Source organism: Tachypleus tridentatus, chromosome 3 (assembly GCF_004210375.1).
Source record: "Tachypleus tridentatus isolate NWPU-2018 chromosome 3, ASM421037v1, whole genome shotgun sequence".
NCBI lineage: Eukaryota > Metazoa > Arthropoda > Merostomata > Xiphosura > Limulidae > Tachypleus > Tachypleus tridentatus.
In genome coordinates this window covers 14,582,461-14,601,778 of record NC_134827.1, presented here as the reverse complement: position 1 = coordinate 14,601,778, position 19,318 = coordinate 14,582,461, and the positions used below count along the sequence as shown (strand labels likewise).

General features: G+C 36.0%; 1 long non-coding RNA gene across 2 annotated transcripts in view; it reads right to left on the bottom strand.

The window, feature by feature from the left end:
- The window catches only part of LOC143246395 (uncharacterized), a 45,413-nt gene extending 44,263 nt beyond the window's left edge, over positions 1-1,150 (bottom strand). For both annotated transcript variants that reach the window (XR_013025959.1, XR_013025958.1), the window contains exon 1: positions 855-1,150. This is a non-coding gene — a long non-coding RNA (uncharacterized LOC143246395). The remainder of the gene's footprint in view (positions 1-854) is intronic.
- Between the last annotated feature and the right edge of the window lie 18,168 nt (positions 1,151-19,318).

The window sequence follows — 19,318 nt, the reverse complement described above, 5'->3', positions numbered from 1 at the left end:
TTTTCCCATGTTAAATATACATAAAAAATACGAACTTAATGGGTGATCTATCAAAGTTTGGAGAGAACAAGAACACAGTTTATAGATACATTAAAAATACGAACTTAATGGGTGATCTATCAAAGTTTGGAGAGAACAAGAACACAGTTTATAGATACATTAAAAATACGAACTTAATGGGTGATCTATCAAAGTTTGGAGAGAACAAGAACACAGTTTATAGATACATTAAAAATAGGAACTTAATGGGTAATCTATCAAAGTTTGGAGGGAACAAGAACACAGTTCACAGTACTTCTATAACTTGAAAAAAGCAATTCGTTTCCAAGTGCAAAAGATGTCACGTGTGATGTTTTCTGGTTGTTGTTTTCCACGTTTTCATAGTTAATTTATGTCGTTCTTAATAATTTTTGTTCGAATTTCCAACTCTTGAGCTAAATGTGGCCAAAACATGTAGTAAGCAGCTTATTGAACAAATTATTAAACTAAAACATCGTAATTCTGGTATATATGAATGTTTCAGACGAGCGTCTATTAAATAGCTGACAAAATACATTTACTCAAGATCATTTTAGAAAACGTAGACTCATTATCGGATCAGTAGGTGTGATGATTACGAATCGATTAAATCACTGTATTACAGAAGTACTATTTTACAATACTGAAGCTGTTAACTGAAATCAACTTACTAAACTATCCTGAGTTTCTTGGCTGAAAAAAACAACAACATATAGGAACAAGTAATAAAACATCTCATGAATCTAACATTCACACCTCCAATAAAAATACATCAGACCAGGATAAGATTTACTAAGCTGCCAAGCATCTATGTTGTGGAACAATTAAATACTTACTTTACATTAAGATAGCCAAAATCCTAGAGTCTTTTTTTTTTTCCCCACCTCTCCCGTTTATGGCTTAGAAGAGTCAAAACAGCTAAGCCCTGGCAAATTCAGACGCTACAGTTCTATCACATCTGAGATTTGTAGACTACAACCCAAGTTACGATTTATAGAAAACAAAATACTTAGTAAGAGATATTTTCTTTAATTACAGCTCTGCATACATAAGGCACAGAAAGAACACCGACAAAATATTTACTTATGAACTGGAAAAGTTTTTGAACCAAAACAGAACGTACCCTCCACGCCGACTGAGGCGGGAACTGTGTAGGGTAGGGGCAACGAGTTCGAGCTGTACGAACGAAGGAGAGGTCCATTATTAAACGGGTGTATACAAAACCTTCTGAGGATGATAGCTATAATCGATTCCTGGGTCTTCTACTCGTGGGAAACAATAATAACGTTTATTTGGAAAGAGAACATCAATCACGTATTAGTTTAAGAATGTTGTCAGTATCACTTGTGTATATTTACCTTTTAGGTTTATGTCTATTTACCTCTTAGGTTTATGATGTGTTTCATATTTTGATTGGAATCAAATTATGCAGTCCTCCATGGATCGCAGGACTTCTAAATACGTAATATTTTGGGTTCGACACCTTTGGCGGACCCTGCGTAGATAATCCAATGTACATCTTCGTTTGTTTGTGTAAGGTAAAGGAAAAAAGCTACACAATGAGCTATTTGTGTTCTGCAAAGCACGGGCATCGAAACCGGATTTCTAGCGTTGTAAGTCCCCAGATGTGCTGAGACAAAAACTGATGATGTGAGCATATTTGGTGTAACGGGGATTCGAACCCACGACCCTCAGATTGCTAGTCGAGCATTCTAACCACCTGGCCATGCCAAACCTACATTCCGGAAAAAGTCTAGACGAGGGCTGTCTGCGTTAGCCGTCCCTAATTTTGCAATGTAAAACTAGAGGAAGGCAGCTAGTCATTACTACCCACCGCCAACTCTTGGGCTACTCTTTCATCAACGAATAGTGGAATTGACCGTCACATTATAACACCCCCACGGCTGAAAGAGCGACATGTTTAGTGTGACTAGGATTCGAATCAGCGACCCTCAGATTGCGAGTCGAGCACCCTAACCACCTGACCATGCTGGTCCTACATTTCAGAGAATGCCCATAAAGAGGTCAGAATTTGTTTGGTGATTACAATAATACGATCGTACTCTGGAAAATAGATTACTAAACTGTTGTGTCTATGTGACGTAAGCGACATGCTAGAAAGCTGAGAAGACAATATAAGAATATGTTTATAATGCAACTTAAAGTAATACACTTTAATACAGTGACTAGCGAGTAACTTGCGCCAAATCACTAGATAGTGTCAGCGCCATATTTATCTTCACATGTTTCCCCAGTTCATGAAATATGTGTGTGATACATACAAAGTATACTTAGAGGATTGAATAGTATTATGTAACAACTTATACCGTAAGACCTGCTTAAATTCTATAATGATAATTACAATGAATAATAAACCGTGTATTCATACAGTTATTTTTTAGAACTTGTAACACAAGAGGGATTTAGACTTTTTGGGGCAATAAAATTATAAAAAAACGACCTTTACTCTATTAGACAAAATAATATTTATAGTAAATAATATCCCTATAGTTGAAAAAATAAACGACGTTTGCGCTTATTACTTTAACAGCAGTGTAAATGTAACTTTATTTTCTAAATTGATTAGCAAAATGTTAATCCTTAGTAATGGGCAAACTATAAACAAGTTTCTACGACCATTCTGTTCTAGGTCTTTAGTTGAAATACTAAAGAAGTTCACAAAATAACGGATGTCATTCGTTAGATGCTCACTCTTTAGGACCAATAGCAGAAGGAACTATTAGAACCAACTTGAGAAACAACACAAAGTAAAAAAAGACTTAAATGTACCTCAGATGCAAGCAGTCGATCGTGTTTGTGTTTAAGCTTATAAATTATCAGGTATATGCTTGCGAGGACTATAAACACACGTGGAACAATCCAGGTTTTCTTTAAATTCTACACCATTGCAATCTGGAAAATCTTTAATATTTTTAAACTAAACTGTATGGTTATTCTATTGAATCAAAGTTATTAAGTGAAGTATTGAGGATTAACTGTGCACCTTAAAAATAATTATATCGCTCAGTAGTGAAGGTTGGACCTTTTAAAGTCTTTAATTACAATAACAATGCTATCTGGAAGGCTGAAATACCTTATTAAAAATGTTGCATAATTGTAATCTGGTGAAATTGCACTGTTTCTTAAATTATGCTATCCTGTGTGGAATGATAAGGAATTATTTACTCTTATAATATTTCACTGGTAAAATATCAAGACAGAAGCTCTACTGCAACTTATGATAAAATACCTGAAATATGAGAGACACTGGAAACAGTTCTACTTAAAAAATAACATAATTTCTAGAACCAAAGAGAAATTCAGGAGTGTTACATTTCTTCCACAAAAAAATATGTACGTTTACCAATCTGTATATGATTGGTAAGCCTTAAAATAAAAGGTTTTTCATCTTCAAGTCCCAGCGAATACAGAAATTTTTTCTGAAATACCGTTTGCTGCATGTTTTCCTCTTTCGTTTCTTAGACCAGTTTACTGAGTAATGTTTTGTTCTTTGTTTCAGTTCGAATTCCTGAAAGCCAATTATACTTGATATCAATCTGGATCCCTGAAAGCTAATTATACCTTATTTCAGTCTGGATTCCTGAAAGCACATTGCACTTTATGTCAATACGAAGTCTTCAGAGCTAATGGTGATGTATTGAATTCTTAAGAGCTATTTACACATTTTTATTTCAATATGAATTCTTAAGAGCAAACTAATTTACTTCATTCTGAGTTTTTGGGAACTAATTGCACTTTATATCAATCTGTATTACTGAAATACAGTAAAACTGTGACACGAAATGCAAAACGAAACTGTAAAATGTATTTTGATGAGAAAAGAAATGAAACTCAAAGAAAGTTAAAGATATGCTTTTAATTAAGCTTCAACGAAGTATATTCAAATCTTTATGTGTGTGTGACTATTTCAAAATGAAAGTTCGCGAGAGAGTTTATATATATATATATAATGTTATTGTCACGCTTTACGTTCAATACATGAGTATGTTTGATTAATTTAAATTCAAATATATAAAGAAAACATTCATCAGTTGCGTTGTTTGTTTTGAATTTCGCGCAAGGCTACACGAGAGCTATCTGCGCTAGCCGTCTTAATTTAGCAGAGTAAGACTAGAGAAAAGGCAGTTAGTCATCACCATCCACCGCCAACTGTTGGGCTACTCTTTTACCAACGAATAGTGGGATTGACCGTCACTTATAACACCCCCACGGCTGAAAGGGCGAGCATGTTTGGTTCAACTGGAATTCAAACCCACGTCCTTCAGACTAAAAGTCGAACACCTTAACACACTTGGCCATGCCGGGCCCTCTATTAACGATGAAACTGATTGTATTGTACATGTGTGTATTGTACATAATTTTCAATAATAAAAGTTGGTACGTACTTTATGCAGTTTTGACTCCCCTTAGTTCGATGTTTTTGCAACACAAAATTTTCTTTTGAGAACAGCAAAAGGAAATATATCGTACTTATTTCTGTTTCACATTAGCCTGTCAGATGCGTCGTAACCGGGGTTGCTTTAGCATCTCCACTCTTACATAATTAGGGCCCGGCATGATCCTATGGGTTAAGGTGTTCGACTGGTAAGTTGAGAGTCGCTGGTTCAAATCCCGGTCGCACCAAACATGCTCGCCCTTTCAGCCGTGGGGGCGTTATTATGTAACAATCAATCTCACTATTTCCTCTAGTCTTACACTGCTAAATTATGGACGGCTAGCGCAATAGCCTTCGTGTGGCTTTGCCCGAAATTCAAAGCAAGAAACAAACTTACATTATTCACTTACATAGCAACTTTAAGTTATATTATTATATTAACTATCTGGGGGACACGCCACCAAAACCCACTTTGGCAGCGTGGGGACTGCTAAAAGCAGCTTCTCATATTTCTAACCTCTCATTGTAAAATCTGCGTATCTACAAAGTCCTCCCCCCAACTTTGCAACTCCCTTCTACACCCCTACCCTTACCTATTGTTGTTAAAAAACCAGTGAAAAAGCATTTTGGACGTAGGCTTAACAAATTTCATCTGATCGCCGTGTTAGACTGAACTTTTGTTCTGTGGCGTCATCTAGTAACGTACACTAGATAAATGTTTTTAAAGTGTCTCTATAGGTCTTTGAAATGCTGTAGATTGTCTACATCACCAGGTTTAATTAACATCAGTGTAAAACAGGATCAAGTGCTTATTAAAAATTAAACTATTACTTTTACACAATTGCACATAATGCGAATTAGCATACAAAAACTTTGAAGAAGCATTGGGTTATTTATTCTGTGTATTTAAAAAGCTAATGTTACTCACCGATAAGTTGCAAGCGTCTTACGAAAATGTGTTTATTGAGAGGGGTTTAATTCCTACTTTAAATTACTATTTTCGCTCGGTTAAAATAAAAGCTACGCATTAGCGTTGGAAGCGTGATTTCATAATATCTTGTTACTGTTTGAAACGTGACATGAATAAAAAAATCGACAAAGCAAAAAATAAAACAACTCATGAATTTAAAATCCTAGTTCATAAAATATAACACTGGTGACATGATTCAAACTCGAGACCCTCACAGTTACCGCTGTACTGCTAGATACACTTTATTTTTAAATCTAAAAACCAGAATGAAATGTTACTTGTATTTTTAAGTATATTTTTAATTTCTACCTCATATTCTTACAAATAAACTTTGATTAAAACCTACCCAAACAGTTTAAATAATTTCCAATTATACATCTTTAGAAAACAATACCTACAGGAAGTCCAATAAATAAAAAAGTAGTAGCTAATAACGATGTTGTTTTTGAATTTCGTGCAAAGCTACTCGAGGGCTATGTGCGCTAGCAGTCCCTAATTTAGCAGTGTAGGACCAGAGGGATAGCAGGTAGTCATCACCCCCCACCGCCAACTCTTGGGCTACTCTTTTACCAACGAATAGTGGGATTGACCGTAACATTATAATGCCCCCACGGCTGAAAGAGCAAGCATGTTTGGTGCGACGGGGATTTGAACCCGCGGCCCTCAGATGAGGGGTCGAACTCCTTAACCCACCTGGCCATGCCGGGCCGTCTTTAAAACATAACATATGAGACTCGAAAAGTTGTTAAATTGAGCAGACAATGTTTTAATAAGACGTCGTAAGAAAGAGGATCGGAGAGCAAGGTAAAATAATATTACATTATAGATACTTCTTTCCAACAACTTACTGACTCTAACTTGATAACTAAAAATACATAGAGAGAAGATGAATGAGAAAAGAATGATAAAAAACAAGAGAATTATGAAAGAAATTTAAACATATTTTTGTTTCACTAGTTACAAAATTAAAATATAATAAGTTTTATTTTGGTTTATCAGATCACAAGCAAGTTAGTATAAATAAACTACGCACCAAAGTGAATGTCAATTTATAATACAATTCACTGGATTCGTTAATGTTTTAAGATTATCAGCATTAATAAATTATATTTTTTAATTAAAATTGAAATAAGTTAACTATTAATTACATACTTAGATATTCCTTCACGTGCTTCTGTTATCTTCCTCACATTATTGTGCTCTTGTGCTGGGACACCTCTACCAAGTCATACGACACCCGCTGTGTAAGTTTTTTGCTTTTGAAACCTAGTATTTATCACATTAAGAAATACTATACGTTGACCTTTAACAGCCGATTTTATTTTCTTACTGTAAAATTAACCTATCTGTTCAAGCAAAAATGACTAAGCTTTATAAATGTTGAGAATTTTGATATTAGAAGTTATCGCCCTCACACAATCTTAACATCGAGTAAGTGCTCATTTGTTTGTTTTGAATTTCGCGCAAAGAACTATTTTTGCTACCCATCCTTAATTTAGCAGTGTAAGACTAGAAGGCAAACAGTTTAGTCATCACCACCCACCGCCAACTCTTGAGCTACTCTTTTACCCACGAATATTGGGATTGACTCTAATTTTATAACGCCCCACAGCTGAAAGGGTGACCATGTTTGGTGTGACGGGATTCGAACCCGCGATCCTCCTTTACAGTTAACTTTGTACACTTACTCGAAGGCCTGGCGTGGTGAATGGTTGTTTAAGAAGTGAAATGCTGAATGAATTTGAAAAGAGCTTTTTTTAATATTTCAACCACATACTCATATAAATATATAAGTTATTATATGCATCAATTTTTAGAAATACTAGGAAATCCTCAATAGTCGCAGCTGTAATGAGATCTCAACTCGTTCAAGAGACAGAACAAATGGTTAAAAATTTGTATGTGAAAAAAAAAAAATAGGAGTCATTCTACGAGCCGTTATGTCGGGCTAAAAATATAAAGGTTGGATTCCTTAACTTTATACATTTGTAAAATTTAACATCATATTTTCTTAAACTGTGTAATTTAAATGTATTAAACCTTACACATAAATTCAAAAGAAAAACTAGCAAAAATGCAGCACGAGAAAAAGATATGCATGCTACCATATAATTTAAATTACAACAACTTTGGAAAGGTAACAATCATTAATTTAGGCTAGAAAAATTCTAACGATGATTGTTCAATTCGTTTTTTCTAATAAGTAATTTTCCATTTCATAATCAATGCTAAAGAACTGTAAACATTTTGTATATTCATATTGAAGTAGGGTTAACTGGATAAAATATAATAAAATACACGTTCGTCTGTTGTATTTTCAATTAATAACATTAATCACAAGTAGGTAGTTAGAGCCTATAAGATAAGAGAATAATTGAAGGATTCAGTTAATAAAACTTGTTAAAATGTGTCAGTTGGTATGGAAATGATTACACGGTAACTACACAAAATAAATCTTTACAAAGAATGTTGAAGGTGAACTGAAAACAAAGATATAAACATCAAAACTGAGCATACTGATCGGATGATAATTAACAAACATACAGAAAATAATGAGATGTCTCGATTAGCTGAAATCAGAATCCAAAATAACGAGAAATAAATGCATTATCAGCCAGCAAGGCTGCAGCCCCGTAGCCTAACCTATTATACTCTGGATATTCAAGCTGTATCTTAGCCAGATTGTAGCAACTAAATGAAGAAGCAACACTTCGAAGAGTTTGACCTGTCTTAAAACTACTGAGTTAAGCGAATGATCAAAATAAAGTACAGTGGTAACATTATAAAACCTACTAATCTAGCGCTGTTTTTTACACATTTTAAAGTAAGATTTTCAAGACAAACGTAAAAAGTGTAATTTTAAACACTGTGCCAGTATTTACCTTTAACGTTTACCAAACATCATACTTATAACAGTAAAATTAGCACACGTTTACTAACGCCTTTAACGACCTTTCATTGTGGTTTGGTTTGTTTTGAATTTCGCGCAAAGCTACACGAGGGTTATCTGCGCTAGCCGTCCCTAATTTAGCAGTTTAAGACTAGAGGGAAGGCAGCTAGTCTTCACCACCCACCGCCAACTATTAGGCTACTCTTTTACCAACAAAGAGTGGGATTGACCGTAACATTATAACGCCCCCACGGCTAAGAGGGCGAGCATTTTTGGTGTGACAGGGATTCGAACCCGCGACCCTCGGATTACAACTCGAGTGTCTTAACCACCTGGCCATGCCGGGCCTCTCTCATCGTGTATTATTAGCATTGTCTGATGCACGTTCTAAATTATACTCTAGTTGGTGAGAATATGAATTCTTGAAAATTTTAAATTCGTCCATTTTACTGTTATCATTCTAGGTGGTCCTCAGTTGTCGTTGTTTTTTTTTTTAATCTAAATATAACCAGACTATTTAAGCATAATAAACTTTGTGAGAGAAAAAAAGGAAACAACATGTTTCCTCACCTCATGGTGGCCACCCCAATGCCACAGCGGAATGTCTGTGGATATACAACGCTAAAAACCGGGTTTCGATAGCCATAGTGGACAAAGCACAGCTAGCCATATGTGTAGTTTTGTGCTTAATTAAAAATAAACAAATCTCATGGTATAGACAATATTTGAATAAGCTAAAAAGACAAGAGAAGGTAGCTTCAAATTCTTCACCTTGGCTAAATACTTTATAATAGACCTTTTTTTTTGAGTATCCTACTTCCCCTTAAAAAAATCCATAGAAGAAAATAAGCTGTCCCTAATCTTCTATAACCGTATATCCAGTTACCTCTTACGTACTGAAAATAAAAATAAAAATATGAAAATTGATAGTCTTTTCCATCTGTTTCAGTAAAAATTCGAGTTTATAATATAGGAGTTAACACTGGGAGATTAGTTTTCTTGTTCCATTTGTTACGAGGAGTAGAATGTTGCAGTTTAGAGGTTTGTGAAAGAGTTTTAAGAGCTATTTATTGTAACAATAATGGAGGTTTATCTCCATTTCATAGACGTTTTTCCTTTAAAAAATACTTTTATAAAAATGCTATTTCTGAAAACTAGTATTTCTAAACTCAAATTAATCTGTTTGTGAACACACTTTTTCAAAAGTTTACAGTTATAATGATATCTTTAAATGTCAGAGTTTTTATTAAGACTATTGAGTGAATTGTCATGACATTGGTTCTTACGACGACTTAGCTAAAAAGACGTAAAACGTAATGAAAGTTCCAATTTTTTACAAAATATTTTATAATAAGATTATGGATTATTTCTGAAAACTAGTACTATGAGATCAAATTAGAGATAACAAAAAGCTGAAATCTCGAATAAGCTGGTGGATGTTTTCCTTAGAAATTTATTTATAAAAATTTAAACAAAGCCCAATCTGATTTAATTAGCACACAGCTGTGAACTGTTAACGTTTTAAGATTATCTGGTCATCATACCCTCTCTTTTTGGGTCACGTACGGTTTTTTTAGCTTTATTTTTGGTCACTGTAAGTGGCCTTTAATAAATCAGAAGTCTAATTGGGTTCCTATGGTCCGATATGGCCAGGTGGATAGGTCGCAAGTTCGAATCCCCTTCACCGAACATATTCGCCGTTTAAGATGTAGTATTGTTATAGTGTGACGGCCACTCCCACTATTCGTTGGTACAGGAGTAGCCCAAAAGTTGGCGGTGGGTGATTTTATTACTAGCTGTCTTTCTTCTACACTATCACTGCTAAATCAGGGACACCCAACCACCTCTACAATAGCTTTGGATGAAATTGTAAAAAACACGAATACTTCAGTGGAAGTCAAAAATAAATTTTGAAAACATTTAGAATTATTATACCTCATATATATATTAGTTTAATACCAGGAGTTAAGACAAAAACTGCAAATAAAAACCTCGCAAAGTAGAGTCATTTATTGAAATATCTTATATCTTTTTTGTGCATAACGTATATGTCCCACTTTTATAACACACATACCCTTTAGTAGTACAGTGATACGTATGTCTGAGGACTTATACTGCTATACACCGGATTTCGATACCAGTGATGGGCAGAACACAAGTAGTCCTTTGTTTACCTTTGTGCATAATAACAAACAAACAAGTGATAAGACACACAACATCGCTCCAGGTGTGTTCTTTGATTTTCAATGGTTTTCAAACACACGTTAACGTAGAACTAAGAATCTGGGCAGTATTTTATATTTAGAAATTACTGGAGATTCTCTCAGCCATTATTATTTGTAATCTCCTTTGCAATGTAATATAGTAGTTATTCGTATCATTAGAGATCTGTACTGTTGTAGCTTTAATATTCCAAGAGTTGGCGGTGGGTGGTGATGACTAGCTGCCTTCCCTTTAGTCTTACACTGCTAAATTAGGGACGGCTAGCACAGATAGCCCTCGAGTAGCTTTGTGCGAAATTCCAACAAACAAACAAACAAAGCTTTAATATCACTATTAGTAGACGAAACACATTCGTGCCAAACATTTAAATAAAATATAAATAAAAATAGCTATGTACTGTAAAAGTCGGCTTTATTTGTATTACGCGAAGGTTATTTATTTTTTTGTAATTACATACTAATACGCTTCTTCGTATTTTATGATGTTCCTTCCTATCTTAACATCTTTATTACTTTCATTGCACAGCTGTTGCACATTTGCTTCGCTTTCAGGGTTCTTCTCTTTATTTCTTGCAGTTTCACACTGCGTCAGCTTACAAAGTTTGGACCGAGCATGATTGTGCTCTTTCATTTTTGTAACTTCTTTTCAATCTACAAGATTAATATATCTCGTTCGTTTCATGATTGAAAACTGCTGAAATTTCACAGTTTCATTTGTCCTCTTCTTTCCTGCGCTTCCATAAACTTATTTCGAATTACTCCCAATTTATTTCCGTTGGGCTTTAATGTATATATATTTTTCTAACTCAGAAATGCGATTAGTATACGCAGTGTAATTTCTCTTTTTTTAAATATTGGCCAACACTTTCATCAGCTTAACTGAAAGAAACTAGATTAAATTTGAATATATTGACAGAAAAAACACTATGGCTATGTTCTCTTTCGTCGCATTTGTTATCTCATGTGTTTAAGCGTAACAAACTAACGGAAAAAACATTCATCAGTTTTGTTTTTCTGAATTAAGCACAAAGCTACACAATGGGCTATCTGTGCTCTGCCTACCACGGGTATCAAAATCCGGATTTTAGCGTTGGAAGTCCGCAGACATACCGCTGAACCACTGGGGAGGCACATTCACCAGTTGGAATAATTGTGTCTAAACATTATTAGAAGTACGGAAAATATTAATACCTTAACATGTTTTGTCTGTTTGATGTTAAGTACAAAACTGTACAATGGATTACACAGGTCAACAAATTTTTTCGAAATCTCAGTTGCATAAGATTTTTTTACTCATTCTTACCCTTTGTGACCTGCTAAATTCAAATATGAAAACGGTTCAGCTCTACATGCTCTAGTTTTAATGCAATTTTAAGTTTTTCATTCTAGCCTTTTGTGGTCAAATTAACACGTTTCCTGTGATGCCTATATTGGCAAACCGGCAACTGCTGCGATGCTCTTGTACATCTGACAGCTTCAGTGCTGCATGAGCTATGATAACGTGAGGTTGTCGTTACACTTGTCTCTAGCCTGTAACTTAGTTAAAGGTAAGACAACAGTGGGACACCGGTGGGTCCCATCGCAGGAAACGTGTTAATCACTTACACGTTTATGTTATCAACAGAGATATTAAAATTGTTTAGATTTTGTTTCAGATCTGATCATGGCTACAAGGAGACGTCAATGTGAGAACAAGCCGGACGCTTTCTGTTATATTTGTGGATGCTTCACGCTTATTCGTCAAAGGCGTAATATAACATCGTTTCTGAGGCGTGCTTATAAAGCGTACTTTGGACTTGCTCTTGGTGACCAAGACAAGAAATGGGCCCCACATATTGTGTGTCATAACTGCGAGAAAATGCTGCGTGACTGGACAAAAGGGAAACGTAAGGGTTTACCTTTCGGGATTTCCATGACCTGGCGAGAACCGATGGACCACACAACTGACTGCTATTTTTGTCTGGTCAATACAAAGGGCATTGGCAAGAAAAACAGACACAAAATCTCATATCCTAGTATCCCCTCAGCAATCCGACCTACTCTGCACTCTGATGAGCTCTCAATCCCAGTTTTTAAAGGATTTCTTCCATCTGAAGATGTGGGTAGTGACCAAGAGCAAGAGACTGCTGATGAAACTCAAGAAATACTTTCAGAATCTGGCGATCCTTCTTATGAGACCCCACAGTCATTAACTCCTCAACAGTTTAGCCAGCCAGAGTTGAATGACCATGTGCGTGATTTGGGTCTCTCCAAAAATGCAGCTGAAGTGTTAGCTTCCAGGATGCAAGAAAAGAATCAGATGAGCCATACAACTAAAGTGTCATACTTCCGAAATCGGGAGCAGACTTTTGTGCCATTTTTTTTACAGAGGAGAATATGTTTGTTTATTGTCATAATATCTCAGGTCTTCTCCAGGAATTAGGGATGCCAGTATACCATCCAAATGACTGGCGATTATTTCTAGATTGTTCTAAGCAAAGTTTGAAGTGCATTCTACTTCATAATGACAATGTCTATGCAGCTGTTCCAATTGGACACTCTGTGTATTTACGAGAGGAATATAATGACATTAAGACTGTGATTGACCTACTAAAATACCACGAGCACAACTGGACAATTTGTGTGGACCTCAAAATGGTTACTTTCCTCTTAGGTCAACAAAGAGGATTTACAAAGTATCCCTGCTATCTTTGCATGTGGGACAGCCGAGCTCGAGAAAAGCACTGGAACCAGAAGGAGTGGCCCATACGTGAGACTCTGAAGGCAGGTATGCCAAATATTGTCAACGATCCAATTGTCAGTCGAGAAAAGATCATATTTCCTCCTTCCATATCAAGCTGGGCTTGATGAAACAGTTTATAAAGGCGTTGAATACTGACGGTGAATGCTTCCAACACATATTTTCTGTGCTCCCTGGTTTGTCCTTCGAGAAGATCAAGGCAGGTGTTTTGATGGACCACAGATTCGTGCACTTGTGCATGATCAAGAATTTGCCAGAAAGATGAACGACAAGGAAAGGACTGCATGGCTTTCATTTGTGGCGGTGATGGCAAACTTTCTCGGTAATAAAAAAGCTGACAACTATGAAACTTTTGTAGCGAATATGTTGTCAGCTTTTCGCGATCTTGGATGTAACGTGAGTGTCAAACTCCATTACCTGTACAGTCATCTTGATAGATTCCCTGAGAACCCAGGAGCTGTAAGTGACGAGCAAGGCGAGCGGTTCCATCAGGACCTCAAGACCATGGAAGAGCGTTACCAAGGGAGATGGGACAAACATATGATGGCAGATTACTGCTGGAGCATTAAACGAGAATGCCCTGAGACAGTCCACAAACGCAAGAGCTACAAGCGGAAATTCATGCCTGAGTAGACTGCAATTGAGCTTTGCCTGCTCATAGTAGCAAATGTCTTATCTACTAATCAGTTTTATATAAATAAATTGAATTATAACTTTATATAAAATTGAATTTATATAAATAACTTGAATACATTTATACTATCTTGCATTTTCTTTTTTATTACCCAGCTATATTAAAGAGTTTTATAACATATTTTATCACATATTTTTCATGATAGACTACGACGTCAATGTGATGATGACGAAATTTTGAGATTTTCAAATACCTTGATTGCAAAAAAAGTAGAGCACTGAGTAAAAAACTAACTTCAGATCTGAAATCAGGGCAAGAAATTATGTAATACCAAGTGTTTGATATAAATGCAACAAAAACTTTGTTGACCAGTGTTATCTGTGTTCTTCCCAACAGGGATATGGAAACCCGGTTTCTAGCATTGTAAGTCTGCAAACATATCGCTGTGCAACTGTTGATGGGATATAAAATGTACAATGAATTTATATATTTGTTTTAGAGCGAAGCCACATTGGGCTATGAACCCAGATGTTAGTGTTTTATGTCCATAGACTAACTGCTGACCGGCCCGGCATGATCAGGTGGGTTAAGGCGTTCGACTCGTAATCTGAGGGCCGCGGATTCGAATTCCCGTCGTATCAAACATACTTTCCCTTTCAGCCGTGGGGGCGTTAAAAAGTGACGGCCAATCCCATTATTTGTTGGTAAAAGAGGAGCCCAAGAGTTGTTGGTGGGCGGTGATGACTAGCTGCCTTCTCTCTAGTCTTGCACTACTAAATTAGGGATGGCTAGCGCAGATAGCCCTCGTGTAGCTTTGCGCGAAATTCCAAAAAACAAACTAAACAAACAAACAATACTGTTGACCTCAAGAAAGGTGGAGGTTGTATTATATTTACATACGTCATAAATTATTCTTAATTTTTTAACTATCAGCTTTTAACTACATTTTGAAAACTTTCGTATTTTGAAAGATTTAAACTAATCCAATTTAAATTAATTATTGTGTCACAGTTTAATTGATATACGATAAATTAACTAATTGACATGTATGATGTATTGTAATGAATTCAACGTTACCGTTTTAACAAGTTTCTGTCCTTTCGTAAGAGTTGTTATGGGAAGTCTTTAACTCATTGTCATTATCAAATATCCATACAGTCGTTTTCGTTTCTGTTATGTTGTCGTGTTTCACATTTTGTTTCATATCACGTTCTTCCTCTCCATGGGCTGGATGTAACCTATTGGTCAGCGAGTCGAATTGCATATCTGAAGGCCCGCGGTTCGTACCGAGATGCCTAGAGCGTAAGGCGTGCGACTCGTAATCCGAGGGTCGCGGGTTCGCGCCCGCGTCGCGCTAAACATGCTCGCCCTCCCAGCCGTGGGGGTGTATAATGTTACGGTCAATCACACTATTCGTTGGTAAAGAGTAACCCAAGAGTTGGCGGTGGGTGGTGATGACTAGCTGCCTTCCCTCTAGTCTTACACTGCTAAATTAGGGACGGCTAGCACAGATAGCCATCGAGTAGCTTTGTGCGAAATTTCCAAACAAACAATCGTACCGAGATACAGCAAAACTATTATTCGGTTCTACGATTCGAAAATATCCCTTATGGTAGCGGGTGCTGCTGCTGGCTGCTTTCCCTCCTGTTAGTGACTTATAACGAGAAACGATTATACCTGAATCTCAGCGGTGTCTCATGTGGCCATTTAGCCTTGGTGACACATAAAATGCTGTTCAGGTTTAAAATGCCTAAATCGTAACTTTCTTTCTATCCACTACTAATTATATTTTATACGTTTCATAAGCTTCACGCTAACTCGGTTGTTAGATATACCTTTTATTTACACCAACACCAGAAACATAAAATCTTGTTATCTAAAGTAATATGGCACAGGTTGCAAACATGACGTTTGAATATTCTTGTACGTTTTAGTTTCTAAGATGCCATCTAGAACTACATAACTTTTGATTTAGTAAGCCCACATAAACACACCTCTTTGTAATTTTCCTAAATCTGTATTTTCAAAGTTACAAACATGCAGTATGGTAATCAACTGTATTCTTTTGAAGGGAGTGTGTGTAAGGAATATGAAAATTAAAATAACCATCACTCAAAACTAATTGCTTGTCACAAAGGCATTTATTAGTCGTAAAATATGTCAATTAAATTTAAGGACCTCTAAGTACTTCGACGATAAGCGCATTATAGATGAAAATGTGTGTGATTGTGTAAATTTTGTGTGTCAAGCTTTCAGAAAAACTGTACACTGATTCAACGAGGCTGTAATTTAATACCAAATGATTAGGCTAACAATTACACAAAGCAGGGTTATGTCCCTAAAGCTGCTTGTAAACCGAACTTGTTGATTAAACTTTAAAGCATGCATTAAAATACAAGGAGTGGATAGGAAACTTATAATCCGAGAGCTTTCGAAAGGTGGACCTTGAATAGGAGTTTTAAAACCCGAGCGCATACGAAAGGTCGACCTTTCTTATTCAGGGGCAAACTGGTCTTTCACAATATTTCTAGACAATAAAAACTCTTAAAAGACCTGATGGAGACTTTTACTAAATGGAATCCACCTTATACAAACTTCATCCTACGAAAATGGATATAGTGTGTTAATTACACCTTCAGATGAACTACAGTTGTCCAACTTAACCTTTCTTAATTTTAGTAAGTTTCTTACCAGTTTACTTACGAATAAGTTAATTGCTGTTATGAATAAACTATATACCAAAAATATTAAATTATTTTACATCAAGACTGCTCCTGCACTCAAAGAGAATATTTGCCCACGAGTTGTATTACTATTATGTAAATATATGTAAAAGATATAAAAACTCCTCGAACACTTCTATATCTGTCGTATTATAGCAGGTCTGATTAGTCCTAGTATTCGATGAAATGACTCGTTGACACTGGATATGGCAGTTGTTGTGTGGTTTGTCATATTAATTACACGTTCCTCTTTACTCTCACTAGTAAGGCTTAGGTTTGGGTTGTTTTGAATTTCGCGGAAATCTACACGAGAGCTATTTGCGCTAGCCATCCCTAATTTAGCAGTGTAAGACGAGAAGAAAAGCAGGAAGTCATCACCACCTACCGCCAACTCTTGAGCTACTCTTTTTCCAACGAATAGTGGAATTGACCGTCACATTATAACGCCCACACGGCTGAAAGAGCTAGCATGTTTGGTGTGACAAGGATTCGAACCCGCGACCCTCAGATTACGAGTCGAACACCTTAACACGCTTGGCCATGCCGGGCTAAACAAATTTTAAACGACACATACATTTGCTATTTTCGAGATGTAAGTATATTTCATAGCTGGTAATTTCACATAGGAAAAACAAATACGAACGACAACGTTAACCCTTTCTCTGTTTTATTCTTTATCAAATTTTTAATTGATCTAATTAGAGCATGTTGTCTTCATATTTTATATCTGGAAGTAAGTTATGAAGAAATTTAGCTCCTCGCTTTTAACATAACTTGAATTCTCATGACGTCATGTCGTAGGCTTAGCTGAGACTTCAAGTAACACTACCCTAGAGTTATTTATCTCGATAATGACATGATTATTACATTTGAGATGACGCACATAAATATTCTAGCTATTATCTAACAAATCATAATTGTCTCATTGAGAGTTATAATTAACCATTATGTAGTTATAAGTAGTTCAATGTATTTTGCGATATTAATTAAAGTCGCACTTTGCGGAAGTGAATGCGTTAAACGAGTAGCTTTGCACGAAATTCAACAAATCAATAACCAGTGCTTTGAAAGTTATCATGGCGTTTATCCCCCGCATTCGATGCTGATTGTCCCAAAAGTATATCCCCGCAACACCAAACATGCTCGCGCTTTCAACTGTGTTGGCGTTATAATGTGACGGTCAATCCAACTATTGGTAAAAGTGTAGCCCAAGAGTTGGCGGTGGGTGGTAATGACTAGTTGCCTTCCCTCTAGTCTTACACTGCTAAATTAGGGACGGCTAGCGCAGATAGCCTTCGTGTAGCTTTGCGAGAAAAATTCAAAACAAACCAAACCCACAAGTGTATACTAGAAATAAACGAAATCATGCCAATATATTTTGTCTATGTAACAGAAGTTTGTGGTTTTACTGTGTGTGTTTTAAGTGTTTCGTTTTAAATTTTGACAGTGGTGTCTTTGCATTTTCGATTGACTTAGTGTACTTGAAGCTGATTTGTTTGTTTTAAAAGTATATCATACGAACCTTAATAAGCTACTTACTTGTTCAAATATTCAATTTTTTATTTTAATGTTGTGTGACGGCTTAATTCACATACATATTTTAATAAGCATACCTAATACATTGTCATCATTATCATTTTGAAAAAATCCGATCGGTAAAAAGTGTCTTTAGGATAATTAAATCATTACTAACGTATTTAACATCAATCTTCAAAATATAAATATCAAAGCACTTTAGAAATGAATTGTAGACTAATGGCTGGCTTAAAATCATAATACCAGAACACAACTTTTAACAGTAATCTAAATGAATGAGGGCCTATCACAACAACATCTCCCTATCTGGAGACCCCGGCATGGCCAGATGGATTAAGACGTTCGACTCTTAATCTGAGGGTCGCGGGTTCGAATCCCCATCACACCAAAAATGCTCGCCCTTTCAACCGTAATGGTATTGCTATGTGATGGCCAATCCCACTATTCCTTGGTAAAAGAGTAGCCCAAGAGTTGGCGGTGGGTGGTGATGACGAGATGCCTTTTCTCTAATCTTACACTGTTAAGTTAGGGACGGCTAGCTCAGATAGCCCTCGAGTAGCTTTGCGTGAAATTCAAAACAAACAAAAACTCCCTATGTGGGATATTTTTTGTTAATCCAATAAAATGTCTACAAAATAACGTTGCACTAATAGGGCATTTAAATACAATTGAAGTGCAAGTTAATGTGATAAAATGTACCCTAGTAATAGAAATAAAAAAACTGGAAGCAGATATAGGGTATTCGAGCCAACAATGTCCCATTGCTGTAACTATTATTTGCTCCTTATAGCAAGATATGGGAAAGTTACTTCTCCTAATCAACCTATAAGATCAATGAATTAATTAATTAAGAATAAGAAAAGCCATCTACTACAGTTGTGCTTGAGATACAGATGTGATAATACGAATAAATCATTCACCAAAATCTTAGTTTAATAACGTCACCCATTGCATCATCGATACAATATGACGTATACAAATAAAAATGATATTGAATAGGCTACGTATTTACGATTGATTAGTAATCGATGTTGCTTTCTTTTATTAAAGACTAGATATGTTAAATGAAACATCTTACATTTTTTTCTGTTACACAGCCCCCTCCGTGACTTAGCGGTAAATCTGGGAATTTCTAACGCTAAAAACAGGGTTTCGATATCCGTAGAAGTTACAGCAGAGATACCCATTC